General features: G+C 47.9%; 1 protein-coding gene across 1 annotated transcript in view; it reads right to left on the bottom strand.

The window, feature by feature from the left end:
• Smarca4 (SWI/SNF related, matrix associated, actin dependent regulator of chromatin, subfamily a, member 4) overlaps positions 1 to 2239 on the bottom strand; it is a 93141-nt gene extending 90902 nt beyond the window's left edge. The window contains 1 exon segment of the mRNA XM_052754267.1: positions 2023 to 2239. The gene's annotated coding sequence lies outside the window, so the exon portion shown is untranslated.
• Positions 2240 to 12080: the final 9841 nt, after the last annotated feature.

Here is a 12080-nt window from a genome sequence, read left to right as displayed (position 1 = left end):
TTCCATGCAGCCTCCCTGACTTATGCCTACCACTGCTCCCTTGTGCAACCACTCTGTCCCTCTACAGAATAGGTTGTGAGGATTAAATGGCAGACCAAAGGGTTGGGGATATACCTCATGTCTAACATGCACAAAACTCTGGGTTCCAGGCCCAACAACACTCATAACAAAAAAAAAAAAAAGAAGAAGAAAAAAAGACCATCCACATTCATAAAAATAATGCTTGCTGACTAAGTGGTTCAGTGGTGGTATAACACATGCCTAACACGTACAGGGTCAAGTTTGATCCCCAATACCACAAAAATCAAACACACTTAGAGGACTAGGTGTAGGAGAAATGGCTCAACAGTAAACTAACGACCTGAGTTCAATGCCAGGAATCCAAATGATGAAGGGCAGAGCCGACACCAACAAGCTGTCCTCTGACCTCCACACACTAATAAGGAATTGCAACGTTTAATTAAAAAAAAAAAAAAAATCATGAGCCGGGTGGCAGTGGTGCAGGCCTTTAATCCCAGCAGTCAGGAGGCAGAGGCCAGTCGGTCTACAGAGCAGGTTTAAGGCCAGCCAGGACTGTTGAAACCTTGTCTCCAAAAACAAACAAAACAAAACAAAACAAAAAACACGAGTGGGCCCACAGGGCGTGGTGATGCATGCCTTTCGTTTCAGCATTCAGGAAGCAGAGGCAGGCAGGTATGTGTGAGTTTGAGGCCAGCCAGATACATAGTTCCAGGACAGCCAGGGCTACACAGCGCAGGAAACCCAAAGAAAACAAAACAAAAAGTCAAAACAAAACAAACACTTTGTACATGAATACGTTTGCAGCCTATTCCCCTATAAGACACGTGACACACAGTAGGGATTCAACTATCTGGTGGACCAGTCAATAACAGTGCAGGAAGTCTGGCTGAACACCCCTATTCCAGCTCTTGAGAAGTGGAGGCAGGAAGATGAGGAATTCAAGGCCAGCCTAGGCTGCATAAGAAGTTGGAGGTCAGCCTTGGTTCTATGAGATCCTGTCTCCAAAACCACAATAATAAAGATGATGCAGGAACTATTTGCCCAGTTTTTCCCAACCCTATCTGTGAAAGCAGTTCCCATGTACAAAGGAGGAAACCAAGGACTTCTGAGACTTTACGCGACTTTGCCTAAGGCCACAGCGCTAGCGGACAGCCAGCGCAGGGCATCAAACTCAAAGCCAGTCTGTCAATTCAAACTAAACTTGTTTCCAATTCCCTAGAAGCAGCCGGAGTCCCTGGAAGTGGGGAAGGGATCAGGCCGATGCCTTCGGACCTGCACGAAACATTCACCTTCGACTTTTTAAAATAAAAAGCCCTATCTGGAAAACTGGGAAGGGCCAAGAGACTCGAAAGAAAAACAATGCCGCCCTGAGCAAACGCTCCCTGCCATCTTTCACTTTTTAGGCAAATGTTTCAAAGTCACTACCTGCAAGGAATGGAAGGAATTATTTACATTTCCTCCAAGATCTGCAATAATGAAATTTATCAAAAAAAAAAAAAAAAAAAGGTGATGTCTTGGGACCGAAGAGGGTTCATGACTGCGTCCAAGCTACACTGAACATCATTATCTGAGGTAAAACGTTGCTCCCGACGCCCGACCACAGCGCATTAGGATCGCACCCATTACAAAGAGGCCAGAAAAGCCCACGACACCCAGCCATTGTTGAAAGTTGGGGGTCGCAGAAATTAAAGTGGGGGATCTGGTCTTTGGAACGCCAACGGGAGGGAGCTTTGTCCCAAGATCTCACGAGAACGCGCGCGCGGCCTCCACGAGGCCCAGGGCCACCCGCCTCGCCAGCCACCGAGGCTGGAAGCGGCCGCTGTCCCGCTGCACTGCGGCCTGAGCCGCGCGCTAGGCTTCTTGACCCTCGGGCGCCGCCGTACCCCGACCCCGCTCGGGTCGCCCGGCTGCCCCCTCCCCCTCCCGGCGCCTCGGCTTCATTCAAACCGTCTTCGCCGAGCCCCGGGCGCCTCGTTTCACCCGGGAGTCTCCGTTCCTTACCCAGAGGTGCCGGCGCCGTAGCCTTCCTGGCGCCGCCCCCAACCCTCCACGAGGGGTCGGGGACAGAGTGGGCGTCTCGCTTCTCCTCTCGAAACAAAGAAGCCGTCGCCGCCGCGGCTAAGCCAGGGGAAAAGCCTCGCGCGCGTGCCCGCTCAGCTTCGGCAGGCCGCCCCCCCCAACACACACGCGCGCCCGCCTCCCTTCCTACCCAGTTCACAACTCCGGCTTCCGCTGCCCGCCCGGCCTCGTGCGCGCGCCAGCCCACCCTTCCGCTCCCTGTGCGCACGCGCAGGAGTCCGCCGTACGCACGCGCACGGGTCCTTGAGGCAGCGAGGAGGTGGGCGGGTCCAGAGGCCGCTCAAGCTCCTGATGCACCTCCCCTGTGGGGCGCTGGGCGGCCCTGCACATGCGCACAGCTGCACCCAAGCCATGCACCAGGGCCACAATCCGGGGAGCATGCGCAGAGAGGGCGCCACTGCGGGGAGGCTTCAGGGTTGGAGGAGGGGACTTTGTGGTCCTGATGGGAGATAGTAATGATGAAAGCGAAGCCCGTAGGCTCGGAAAAGAGCACCCAGGGTGGAAAGTGAAGCCAATAAACGGTCAGACTGCCTAAGGACGGGACAGAGCCTACGCGAGGCCAAGGGCAGGCCTGGGAAACTCTTGGATCCTGCGCTGGCGCGGCTCTGCCTGCTTTGCAAGGCTCTGCCCTGGCCACATTTCCTGCAGAACCTGCTGAGGCCCATTAATTAGCTTTCCAAATATTTATTGAGCTGCCATCAGCTCCTAGCCGCCCTCTGGTTCAGATCTGTAGGTAGCAGGATGAATAAGTGAAATATGCATAGGGTGTGAGGTAGAGACAGCCAGAGTCACAATTTTCCTTAAAGTTTTTAAGAAAGCCAATAGCCTAGATATGAAGGAATGAGGGTAGAACTTGGTGTAAGTGTAGAGATTGCAAGCCTCTGGTTGAGTTTGAAAAATATTTGGTGGTGGTCAGGCATGGAATCCCACGCCTTTAATCCCAGCATTCAGAAGGCAGAGACAGATGGAGCTCTGTGAATTTGATGCCAACTTTTTTTGTTTAGTTTTTCAAAACAGGATTTATCTGTGTAGCCCTGATTGTCCTGGAACTTGCTCTGTAGACCAGGCTGGCCTCGAACTCAAAGATCCTCCTTCCTCTGCCTCCTGAGTGCTGGGATTAAAGGTGTGTACCACCACCACCTGGCTCCACTTGGTCTCCTCCATAACGAATTCCAGGACAGCCAGGGATACAAACAAACAAAAAGCTATTTTGTTTTCTTTTGTTTTTTGTCATAAAGAACAAACAATGTTTCCTGTCAGAAAATCACTGGTGGGCTGGAGAGGTGGCTCAGAGGTTAAAAGCCCTGGCTGTTCGTCCAGAGGTCCTGAGTTCAATTCCCAGCAACCACATGGTGGCTCACAACCATCTATAGTGAGATTTGGTGCCCTCTTCTGTCATGCAGGTATACATGCAGGCAGCATGCTGTATACATAATAAATAATTTTAAAAAAAGAAAAAGAAAAAATCACTGGCAGTGATTCCCCTGACACTGCTTCCTACAAGTGCTATTATGCCCAGATCGTGGGGACCCCCAAAAGACCACCATAGAGACCAAATCCCGCATGTAAAAGCAAAGAGTCTTTATTCTCTTCAAGCTCTGAGCTTGGTCTGTCTGTCCGTCGCAGTGGTGAGAGCAGAGAGCCCTGAGCTCAGGTGGGGCAGAGTTTTTATCATAGCAGAGGTTGGGGTGAGGGGATTTCCAGGGTCCAGGACCCTGATTGGCTTTCAATTGTCTAGGGGTATCTGTAAAACAAAAATAGGTGTGTGCTAGACTCAAGGACATCTGGCCACCTTATCTAATGGTTGGAATGTTTGGGGTGTCAGGTACTTCCCCATCCCTGAATAGATCCCTGGGTGGGGTCAGCTTAAGGTTTTACCAGGATCTGAGTGTTGCCTGCCAGTAAGCCTGTCACAGAAGCTGTGTCTAGGCCCCTAAGTCTGTCATGGTTGCTGTGTGGTCAAGCTGTTTTGAGGCCCCTCCACAGTGCTAGGATTACAGATCAAGCTACCAAGACTGGCAGCCTCATAGTATTTTATTTCTGTTTTTTGTTTGTTTTTTTCTCTCGAGACAGGGTTTCTCTGTGTAGCTTTGCGCCTTTCCTGGAACTCACTCTGTAGCCCAGGCTGGCCTCAAACTCACAAAGATCCACCTGCCTCTGCCTCCCAAGTGCTGGGATTAAAGGTGTGTGCCGCCGCCGCCGCCGCCGCCCGCCGCCGCCGCCGCCGCCGCCGCCGCCGCCGCCGCCGCTGCCGCCGCCGCCGCCGCCGCCACCACCACCGCCCGGCTTATTTCTGTTTTTAAGATTTATTTTAAGGGTCTGGAAACATGGCTCAGCAATTAAGAGCATTGTCTCCTCCTTCAGAGAACCCAGGTTCAATTCCCAGCACCCACATGGCAGATTATAACTGCCTGTAACTCCAGTTCCAGGGGATCTGACACCTTCATACAGATAATACAGGCAAACAAGTACACATGAAATAAAAATAAATTATTTTAAAAAGGGGCTTGGTGGCATTTGCCCTTAATCTCAGCAAGCCAATCTGTGACTTTGTGACCAATTTTGTCCACATAGTGAGTTCCAAGTCAGCCAGGGTTACTTAATGAGACTCTTCTCAAAAATAAACAAATATTTTGGTGGCTGGGTGGGATGCCTCAGCAGTTAACAGCACTTGCTCTTGCAGAGGACCCAGATTCTGTTCACAACCAACACCTTAAGTGGCTCTCGATGCCTATAAACTGATACCTTCTTCCTCTGGCCTCCTTAGGCATATACACATACACTTATCACACAGATGAAAGACACAAGTTTTTTTTTTTCCCAGCCTTTCAAGATCTGGTTTCTTTGTGTAGCCCTGGCTGTCCTGGAACTCTCTCTGTAGACTAGGCTGGCCTCTAACTCAGAGATCCAACTGCCTCTGCCTCCAAAGTCCTGGGATTAAAGACGTGTACCACCACTGCCGGTCATTAATTTTTATTTTTTATTTTTATGTGCACTGGTGTTTTGCCTGTGTGAGGGTGTCGAATCCCCTGGAACGGGAGTTACAGACAGTTGTAAGCTGTCATGCGGTTGCTGGGAATTAAGCCTGGGTCCTCTGGGAGAGCAGCCAGTTCTCTTAACGGCTGAACCATCTCTCCAGCCCCCTAATTTTTAGTTTTATTATCTGTATGTGTGTGAAAAGTCAGGTCCTCTGCAAGACCAGTACACTCTTGACTACTGAGCCATCTCTCGAAGCCTCTCTGGGGAAAGAAAAAAAAAAAAAAACAATAACAAAAAAAACCCACTAAAAACCCAACAACTGTATTAGTGTTTTTCCTGTATGTATGTGTACCACATGCATGGGTAGTACCCAGGAAGCCAGATGATATGACCTGCCATACAGACACTGGGAACTGAACCCTGGTCCTCCATAAGGCTTGCTTTTGTTTTTTGACAGGGTCTACTTATGAAGACAGAACTGGCCTTCAACTCAGGATCCTCCTGCCTCCTTCTCCAGAGTACTAGGATTACAGATGACCCTATATCCAATTTCCAATTTACATACTAGAGGTTGTTTGGATTTTTTTTTTTTTTTTGAGACAGAGTCTCTCTATGTAACCTTGGCTGGCCTGTGACTTGTTGTGTAGATCAGGCTGTCCTCAAACTCAGAGACCTGCCTTGTCTCCAGAGTGCTGAGCCATACTAGACCTTTTTTAAGTGTCACCTATGGCCTGGGAGTGTAATTCTGGCTTGTAGAACTTGCCTAGCATTCATGAAGCCCTGGGTTCCATCATTAACACTCAGTAAACTAGGCACCATGGTACATGCCTTTTGGCTCAGAAATAAGAATTTGCAGCCCTGAAGATCAGTAATGCAATCAACCTCCACTACAGAGTGGATTTGAGGTCAGCCTGGACTACATGAGAATGCTTCAAAAGGTAAAAGGAAAGAAAAATGGGGGCAGGGGATGAAGAGGGTCCTGGATGCCTGGCTACTGAGTGAGCAACTCTGCCAAGCTCTTAACCTGCATCAGCAAACTGGGCCTTTTTCCATTCCCAGATGGGTACCCACTAGGAAGATCACAGGCAAGACTCCAAATATACACAGAAGCCAGACTGGAACCGGGTAATCTCAGACCTCATTGTTAGCTCACAAGTCTACTGGACCCCATGTCACCTTTACTAGGAATCCTCAGGAGCAGGCCAACTGGCAGCGCTCTAAATCTTATTGTTGAGGGAGCACACAATTGGGAACCTCTGTCTAGTCCTGGTTAGTTGTTTCCTTTAGGGGAAGAAGGGGAGAGACAGGATTTCTCTGTGCAGCCTTGGCTGTCCTGGAACTCACTTTGTAGACCAGCAGAGCCTTGAACTCACAGAGATCCACGGCCTCTCCCTCCTGAGTGCTGGGATTAAAAGCATGTGCCACCACTGCCCAGGCAATCTGTTTAGTTTTGATTGTCAATTTGACACAAGTGAGAGTCACCGGGAAAAGGAACTCTCAGTTGAAGAATTGTCTCTGTTACACTGGACTGTGAGCATGGGTGTGAGCGATTGCCTTGGGTGATGATTGATGTGGGAGGGTCAACCCACTGTGGGCGGCAACATCCCTAGGCAGGTAGGCCTAGGCTGCAGAAGAAAGTCAGCTGAGCATGAGGCCAGGGAGCAACGTTCCTTCACGGCTTCTTTCTTTCTTTTTTTTTCTATTTTTGGTTTTTCAAGACAGAGTTTCTCTGTGTAACAGCCCTGGCTGTCCTAGAACTTGCTTTGTAGACCAGGCTGGCCTCGAACTCACAGAGAAGAGATGTACCTGCCTCTGCCTCTCAAGTGCTGGGATAGGATTAAAGGCATAAGCCACCACCCTTGGTAAAATGGGGTTTTTGAAAAATAATTTATATTAGCCAGTGGTGGTGGCCATGCCATTAGTCCCAGCACTCAGGAGGCAGAGACAGACAGATCTCTGTGAGTTCGAGGCCAGCCTGGGCTACCAAGTGAGTTCCAGGAAAAGGCGCAAAGCTACACAGAGAAACCTTGTCTCGAAAAAAACCAAAAAAAAAAAAATAAATAAATAAATAAATAAATAAATAAATAAAAATAAAAAAAATTAAAAACAAACAAGCAAAATTTATATTAAAGATGCACACCTTTAATTCCACCACTCTAGAGGCAGAGGCGGGCAGATATCTCTGTGAGTTTGATACCAGCTTAGTCTACATAGCAAGTTCTAGGCCAGCCAGGGTACATGAATTATTTTTATTATCTTGTGTGTGTGTGTGTGTGTGTGTGTGTGTGTGTGTGTGTGTGTGTGTGTGTGTGTGCAGGTGCCCAAAGAGGCTAGAGAAGTTGAACCTACTGCAGCTGGAATTAAGGCTATTTTCAGCCATCTGATGTGGGTGCTGGGAATTGAACCCTGGTCTTCTGCAAGAGCAGCAAGTACTTTTAACAGGTGTTTTTTTATTGAAACATAATAATTACAGATGTGAATGGAGTACAATATAATCTTTGAATACCTGTTTGCATTGTGGTGTTTACACCAGGCTAATGAGCGAACCTGTCATTTTAGGTTTTTATTTGTATTATTATTATTTCAAATGGTTATTTCGATTGTGTGTGTGTGTGTGTGTGTGTGTGTGTGTGTGTGTGTGTGTGTGTGTGTGTATAGATGCCAGTGAGGCCAGAAAAGGGTATCAGGTGCCTGGAGCTAGAACTACATGCTGGGAACTGAGCTCTGCTGAAAGAGCAGAATGGGCCAGGGTTTTCTGAGACAACATCTTGTTATGCAGCCCTGGCTGGCCTAGAACTCTCCATGTATACCAGGCTGGCCTCAAACTCAGAGAGATCAGCCTACCTCTGCCTCCTAAGTGCTGAGATCAAAGGTGTGAACCACTACTCCCCGCTCACCTTGGAATTTATTAAAAAATACTTTATTATGTGTATGTGCATGCTCACACATGTGAATGGGAGGGCCATGGTGCCCATGTGGCGCTCAGAGGAAAACTTTCCAGAAGCCAGTTTTCTCCTTCTACCATGTGGGTCCCAGGTTCAGGCTTGGCAGAAAATGAGTTTATCTGCTGCTGAGCCATCTTCCTGTACATATTTACTTAATTTTGAAGGTAGTCTCATGTAGCCCAGGCTGGGCTGGAATTCTTTTGTTTTTGTTTGTTTATTTTTCAAGGCAGGGTTTTGCTGTCCTGGAGCTCACTCTGTAGACCAGGCTGACCTCAGACTCAGAGATCCACCTGTATCTGCCTCCTGAGTGCTGGGATTAAAGGCATGCACCACCACCGCCTGGCTCTGTTTCTTTTAGACTGGTTCAATCTTGTGTAGTCCAGGGTGGCCTTGAACTCCTGATTTTCCTGCTTCCTCCTCCTGAGTTCTGGGATTAAAGGTGTGTGCCACCACTGGCCTCTATGGTTAACTAGTGGCTAGCTCTGATCTCAGGCAAACTTTGTCAGAGCACAAAGGGAATATCACCACAGACCAAATGACTTTGAACTGCTAGCTGAAAATGACCTTGAACTTCTGATCCTCGTGAGTGATAAAATCATAGATGTATACCACCATGCCTAGTGTATTCACTTCTGGGGATTAAACCAGATCAGGTAGCCACAGGTAGCCACAGCCTCTGGCATCGCAGTGAAGCAACAGTATGAAGGCTAGTAGGTGGGTCCTGTGAGACTTAGTTAAACAGGTTACACAACCTTGAGCTAGCACAGCCAGAACCCATGGCTCACTAAAGTCATTGGGGCTGAGTGTTTAAGAGCTCTGGCTGCTCTTCCAGAGGTCCTGGGTTCAATTAACAGAACCCGCATGGACGCCCACAACCATCTATAACTGTAGTCCCATGGGATCTGACGCCCTCTTCTGGTGGGCAGATGAACATGCCAACAAAACACCCACATAAAAAAACACATAAAGAAATCTTTTTGTGGGGCTGGAGAGATGGCTCAGAGGTTGAGAGCACTGGCTGTTCTTCCAGAGGTCCTGAGTTCAATTCCCAGCAACCACATGGTGGCTCACAACCATCTGAAATGAGATTTGGCGCCCTCTTCTGGCCTGCAAGCATGCATGTAGGCAGAACACTGTATACATAATAAATAAATAAATCTTTAAAAAAAAAATCTTTTTGTTTGTTTGGTTTTTCAAGGCAGGTTTTCTCTGCATAGCTTTGGCTGTGCTGGAACTCACTCTGTAGACCAAGCTGGCTTGGAACTCAAAGAGTTCAATTCCCAGCAACCACATAAATTCAATTCCCAGCAACCACCTTATAGTGGGATCTGATGCCCTCTTCTGGCATAAAGGCATACATGCAGATAGAGCACTCAGATGTTAAATCAATTAATCAATCTTTAAAAAAGATAGAAATTTCCACTATAGTCTTCTGGTTGAACCTGGTGGCATAGCTTTAGTGGCTGTGAAAACTGTCGGAGGTGTGACCGAGCTGAAGGAAGCCGGTCACTGGGGGAGGTTTTGGAAGTTATCTTATCCCTAATCATCTGCTTTTTTCTCAGTTTCCTGTCTGTGCTAGCTAGTCATGTCAACTGGACACATAGAGTTATCTGAAAGGCAGGCTCCTCAACTGAGAAAATGCCTTCTGTACTGTGTGGTTTTGTGTGTCAACTGGACACAAGCTATAGAGTCATGAGAGGAAGGAGCTTCAGCTGAGGAAATGCCTCCTTGACAGCCAGCTGTAAGGCATTTTCTCAATTAGTAATCAATGGGAGAGGGCCCAGCCCATGGTGGGTGGTGCCATCCTTGGGTTAGTAGTCCTGGGTTCTATAAGAAAGCAGGCTGAGCAAGCCATGGGGAGCAAGTCAGTAAGCAGCATCCTCCATGCCCTCTGCATCTACCCCTGCCTCCATGATCCTGCCCTGTCTTCCTTCAGCAATGAACTGGCAATGCTGGAGTGTAACCCTAACAAACCCTTTCCTCTCCAACTTGCTTTTTTGGTCATGGTGTTTTGTCACAGCAATAGAAACCCTAACTAAGACACCTTCATAAGACCTGGCTGTAAGGCTTTTTCTTCCTTTCTTCCTTTTTTTTTTTTGTTTTGTTTTTTGTTTTGTTTTGTTTTGGTTTGGTTTTTTGAGACAGGGTTTCTTCTGTGTAGCCCTCTGGCTGTCCTGGAACTCATTCTGTAGACCAGGCTGGCCTCAAACTCTTAGAGATCTACCTGCCTCTGCCTCCCAAGTGCTGGGATTAAAGGTATGCACCACCACTGCATAGTTAGGCATTTTCTTAATTATTGATTGATGTGGGAGGACCCAGCCCATTGTAGGTGGTTTCATTCCTTGTGCTAGTGGTCCTGGGTTCTATAAGAAAACAGGCTGAGCAAACCATGTAAGCAGCATCCCTCTGTGGCCTCTGCATCAGCTCCTGGCTCCAGGTTCCTGCCCTGTTTGAGTTCCTGTCTTGGATTCCTTCAATGATGAATTACCATGTGGAAGTGTGAACTGAATAAACTTTTCCTCCCCAACTTGTTTTTGGTCATGGTGTTTTGTCACAACAACAGAAACCCTAAGACATGTGCAACTTTCCACTGTTAGGGATACAGACATATGTCCAGAGGACACCTGCTGTCGGATGTTCTGTATGGCAAATGTGTTGCTAATTAGTCAATAAATAAAACACTGATTGGCCATTGGCTAGGCAGAAAGTATAGGCGGGACAAGGAGGAGAATAAAGCTGGGAAGTGGAAGGCTGAGTCAGAGAGACACTGCCAGCCGCCACGATGACAAACAGCATGTGAAGATGCTGGTAAGCCACGAGCCATGTGGCAAGGTATAGAATAATGGAAATGGATTAATTTAAGCTGTAAGAACAGTTAGCAAGAAGCCTGCCATGGCCATACAGTTTGTAAGCAATATAAGTCTCTGTGTTTACTTGATCGGGTTTGAGCGGCTTGGGACTGGTGGGTGAGAAAGATTTGTCCTGACTGTGGGCCAGGCAGGAAAACTCTAGCTACAGACACCTGTCTTGACTGACACATTCTAGTGTACACGAACAAGGAACTGGAACAATGTAATAGTTTGAATGTAATTGGCCCCATAATCCCCCATAACTCCCCCATAGGGAGTTGTACTATTAGGAGGTGTGGCTTTGTTGGAGTGGGTACGTCCTTGTTGGAGGAAGTGTGATGTAAGATAATCCTTTTGTACACTGTAAAGATTTGTCACTTGGATTGATTTACTAAAAAGCTGATTGGCTGAGCCGGGCGGTGGTGGCGCACGCCTTTAATCCCAGCACTTGGGAGGCAGAGCCAGGCGGATCTCTGTGAGTTTGAGGAAAGTGAGTTCCAGGAAAGGCACAAAGCTACACAGGGAAACCCTGTCTCAAAAAACCAAAAAAAAAAAAAAAAAAAGCTGATTGGCTGGTAGGCAGGAATTATAGGCAGGACAACCAAACTAGGAGAATGATAGAAAGAAGGGCAGAGTGGGGGAGACCCCAGCCAGCCACTGAGGAAACAGGATGTGTAGAAAATGAGGTAACAGGTCATGAGCCACATGGCAAAGCATAGATAAGAAATATGGGTTAATTCATATGTAAGGGCTAGTAACAAGCCTGAGTTATCAGCCGAGCATTTATAAGTAATATTGAGTCTCTGAGTCAGTTATTTGGGAAGTGGCTACCAGTTACTTGGGAGCAGGCAGTTGGGACAGGAAAACTCTGCCTACAGAAGTATGTCACTGTGGGGGCGGGCTTTGAGATTTCCTATGCTTAGTAAACCACTCAGTGTCTCAGTCAGATAACTTCTGGCTGCCTGCGAGATGTAGCATTCTCAGCTCCAGTACCACATCTGCCTGCATGCACCATGTTCCCTGACATGATAATGTACTCTGAAAGTATAAGCAAGCCACCCCAATTAAATGTTTCCCTTTATAAGAGTTGCCATGCCGCCGGGCGGTGGTGGCACACGCCTTTAATTCCAGCACTCGGGAGGCAGAGCCAGGCGGATCTCTGTGAGTTCGAGGCCAGCCTGGTCTACAAAGTGAGTTCCAGGAAAGG

The sequence above is a fragment of the Peromyscus californicus genome, unplaced genomic scaffold (assembly GCF_007827085.1).
Source record: "Peromyscus californicus insignis strain IS unplaced genomic scaffold, ASM782708v3 Scaffold_11__1_contigs__length_118956290, whole genome shotgun sequence".
Lineage (NCBI taxonomy): Eukaryota > Metazoa > Chordata > Mammalia > Rodentia > Cricetidae > Peromyscus > Peromyscus californicus.
The sequence above is the reverse complement of the archived record's forward strand: the minus strand, read 5'-3'. Positions and strand labels throughout refer to the sequence as shown.